This window comes from Orycteropus afer, unplaced genomic scaffold, assembly GCF_000298275.1.
Source record: "Orycteropus afer afer isolate SDZICR_OR568_19922 unplaced genomic scaffold, OryAfe1.0 scaffold00358, whole genome shotgun sequence".
NCBI lineage: Eukaryota > Metazoa > Chordata > Mammalia > Tubulidentata > Orycteropodidae > Orycteropus > Orycteropus afer.
Genome location: NW_006921945.1, coordinates 410,509 through 414,988, shown reverse-complemented (window position 1 = coordinate 414,988; position 4,480 = coordinate 410,509).

Sequence of the window (4,480 nt, the reverse complement as noted above, 5' to 3'; positions counted from 1 at the left end):
TGTCTATCTAACAGCATTCCCTCCTCTCCCCTCCTACCCCTGGTAACCAACAAAGAAAAATTCCTTCTATAGATAAACATTTCCTTGACTTTTATAATAATGGACTAATACAATATTTGTCCTTTTGTGATTGACTTATTTCACTCAGCATAATGTCTTCCAAATTCATCCATGTTATGCGGTGTTTTGCAGATTCTACATTATTTTTTAGCATTGCATAGTATTCCATTGTGTATATATACCATAGTTTGGTTATCCATTCCTCAGTTGATGGACATGCATATTCTTTTTTTACAACTATTTTTTAAAAATTGATTTCAAATTTATGTCTGATTTGGATGTGTACAAGTCAGAGCATTTAGTATATTCACAGTGTTGGGCAAGAACCACTGTCATCAAGTTCCAAACTACTTTCATCACCCAAAGAAAACCTTGCACCTATGGATAGTCAGCCCTCATTGCATTCTTTCCCCACGTCTGATTACCACCAACCCACTTTCTGTCTCTGTTTCCATATTGTGAATATTTCATATTAATGTTATCATTCATTATATGATTTTTTTTTGTGGACCTGGATTTTTCACTTATCATAATGGTTTCAAGTTTCATTTGTGTGGTAGCATGTATGAGTACTTCGTTTTTATGGCTGAATAATATTCCATTGTATGGATATATCACTCTTTGTTTACTATTTATCAATTGATGAGCACAGGTTGTTTCTCCCTTCTGACTATTGTGAATGGTACAGCAAAGAACTTTTGTGTACAGGTCTTTGAGTCCTTGTTTTCACTTCTCTGGGGTCTATTCCTAGGCGTGGAATTCATGGTAATTTTGTGTTTCAAGGATCCTTCAAATGATTTCCTACTGTGGCTACACTGATTTCTCCACATACTCATCAATAGTGGATATTCACCATATTGCCACTGTTTTGTGAGATAGTCTAGTGGATGTGAAGTGGAATCTTATTGAGGTTTTGTTTGCATTTCCCTAGGACAAAGGATGGCAAGCATCTTTTCATGTGCTTCTCAGCCATTTGTGTATCTTCTTTGGGGAAATGTGTATTCAGTTTCTTTGCCCATTTTCAAGTTGGGATGTTCATCTTTTTGTTGCTGAGTTTTAGGTCTTGTTTGTAAATTCTGGAGAGTGGACACTTATTAGACACCTGATTTGAAATGTTTTCCATTTTAGGTTGGATTTTCACTTTCTTCCATGTTCTTTGATATACAATAGTTTTAAATCTGCTAAAGTCCAGTTTATCTGTTTTTTCCTTTGTTGCTTGTGCTTTTAGTTTCAGATGTAAAAGAATCTATTGCCTGATCTAAGCTATATCCACCATTCATCTGTCAGTTTGTCATGCTGTGGTGGCTTGTGTGTTACTGTGAGGCTAGAGGCTTTCTCACTGGTATTTTGAATACCAGCAGGGTCACCCAGGGTGGACAGGTTTCAGCAGATCTTCCAGACTAAGGCAGACTTGGAAGAAGGAAAGGGCCAGCCACTTCTCAAAGAATTGGCCAGTGAAAACCTTATGAATCACAGTGAAACACGGTCTGATGTGACTGGAAAACTTTAGGAATATCCCTGAAACATTGTCTGAGATAGTGCCAGAAGGTGAACCCTTCAGGTGGAAGACACTCCAAATATGACGGAAGAAGAGCTGCCTCCTCCGAGTAGAGTCGACCGTAATGTTATGGATGGAGTAAGGCTTTCAGGACCTCCATTTGCTGATGTGGCATGACTCAAAATGAGAAGGAACATCTGCAAATATCCACTAATAATCAGAACACAGAATGTACAAAGTATGAAAGCAGGAAAATTGGAAGTGGTCAAAAATGAAATGGGATACATAAAGATCAATATTTGAGCATTAGTGAGCTAAAATGGACTGGGTGTTGGCCATTTTGAATCAGACAGTCATATGATCTACTATACCAGGAATGACCAACTGAAGAGGAATGACATGGACTCATCATCACAAAGAATGTTTCAGGATCTATCCTGAAGTACAATGCTGTCAGCGATAAGATAATATCCATATGCCTACAAGGAAGACCAGTTAATCCTACTATTATTCAAATTTATACACCAACCATCAAAGCTGAAGATCAGGAAATTGAAGATTTTTTACCAACTTCTGCAGTCTGAAATGGACTGAACATGCAATCAAGATGTGTTAATTATTACTGATGATTGGAATGCAAAAGTTGAAAACAAAGTTGGAAGCTGGAAAATATGGCCTTGGTTATAGAAATAATGTTGGAGATTGCCTGATAGAATTTTGCAAGACCTATGACTTATTAATTGCAAATGCCTTTTTTCACCAACATAAACAGTGGCTATACATTGGACTTTGCCAGATGGAGTACACAGAAATCAGATTGGCTAGATCTGTAGGAAAGGGTGATGGAGAAGCTCAATATCTTCAGCCACAACAAGGCTAGGAGTTGACTATGGAATAGACCATCAACTGCTCATATGCAAGTATAAGTTGAAGCTTAAGAAAATTAAAACAAATCCACAAGAAGCAAAATATGACCTTGATTATATCCCTCCTGAATTTAGAGACCATTTAAAGAATAGATTTGATGGATTGAACACCAGTGACTGAAAACCAGAGGGACTGTGGGATAACATCAAGAATATCATCCATGAATAAAGCTAAAGGTCCTTAAAAAGACAAGAAAGGAAGAAAAGACCAAAATGAATGTCAGAAGAGACTCTGAAACTTGCCCCTTGAATGGAGAGTAGCTAAAGCAAGTGGTAGAAATGACAAGATAAAAGAGCTGAACAGAAGATTTCAAAGAGCTGCTTGAGAAGAGAAAGTCCATTATTATAATGAAATATGCAAAGACTTGGAGTTGGAAACCAAAAGAGAAGAACACACCTGGAATTTCTCAATCTGAAAAATCTGAAGAAAAAATTCAAGCCTCGAGTTGTAATATTGAAAGTTTTTATGTTAAAATATTGCATGATGCAGGAAACATCAAGATAAGATGGAAGGAATACACACAAAGAACTGTCCCGAAAAGGATTGGTCTATGTTCATCCATTTCAAGAGGTGGCATATGAACAAGAACCAATGGTATTGAAGGAAGAAGTTGAAACTGCGGTGAAGGAATTGGTGAAGAATAAGGGTTCAGGAATTGATGGAATACCTATTGAGATGTTTTAACAAATGGATGCTGTACTGCAGGCACTCACTCATCCATGCCAAGAAATTTGGAAGACAGTTACCTGGCCAACTGACTGAAAGAGATCCATATTTATACCCTTTCCAAAGAAAGGTGATCCCACAGATTGTGGAAATTATCAAAGAATATCATTAATATCACACACAAATAAAGTCTTGTTGAAGATAACTCAAAAACGATCACAGCAGTATATTGACAGGGAACTTCCACAAATGTGAGCTGCACTCAGAAGAGGACGTGGAACTAGAGATATCATTTCTGATGTCAGATGGGTCTTGGTTGAGAGCAGAGAATACCAGAAAGGTGTTTACTTGTGTTTTATTGACTATGCAAAAGCATTTGATTGCGTGGATCCTAACAAATTATGGATAACATTGAGAAGAATGGGAATTCTAGAACACTTAATTATGTTCATGAGGAACCTGCACATAGACCAGGAGGCTGTCATTTGAACAAAACAAGGGGATACTGAATAGTTTAAAATCAGGAAGGGAGTGCGTCAGGGTTGTATCCTTTCACCATACTTATTCACTCTGTCTACTGAGCAAATAAACCAAGAAGCTGGACTATGTGAAGAAGAGTGTGGCATCAGGATTGGAGGAAGACTAATTAATAACCTGCAATATGCAGATGACAGAAGTTTGCTTGCTGAAAGTGAAGGTGACTTGAAGCACTTACTGATGAAGATCAGACTACAGTCTACAGTATGGATTACACCTCAACAAAAAGAAAACAAAAATCCTCACAACTGCACCAATCAACAGCATCATGATATATGGAGAAAAGATCGAAGTTGTCAAAGATTTCCTATTACTTGGTTCTAAGATCAACACCAATGGGAGCAGCAGGAAAGAAATCAGATGATGTATTGCAGTGGGCAAATCTGCTACAAAAGACCTTTTTAAAGTGCTGAAGAGCAAAGATGTCTCTTTGAAGACTAAGGTAAAACTAATGCAAGCCATGGTTTTTTCAATCACCTCATATACATGTGAAAGCTGGACTGTGAATAAGGAAGACTGAAGAAGAGTTGATACTTTTCAGTTGTGGTTTTGGCAAAGAATATTGAAAGCACCAAGGATTGTCCGAAGAACTAACAGATCTGTCCTGGAAGAAGTGCAGCTGGAATGCTCCTTGGAGGTGACAATGGCCAGACTTCATCTCACTTCCTTTGTTCATGTTGTCAGAAGAGACCATTTAGGGTCAGCAAAAACAGGGAAGGCCCTCAACGAAATGGATTGACATAGTGGCTGCAGGGTTGGGCTCAGGAATAGCAGAGATCGTGAGGCTGGCTC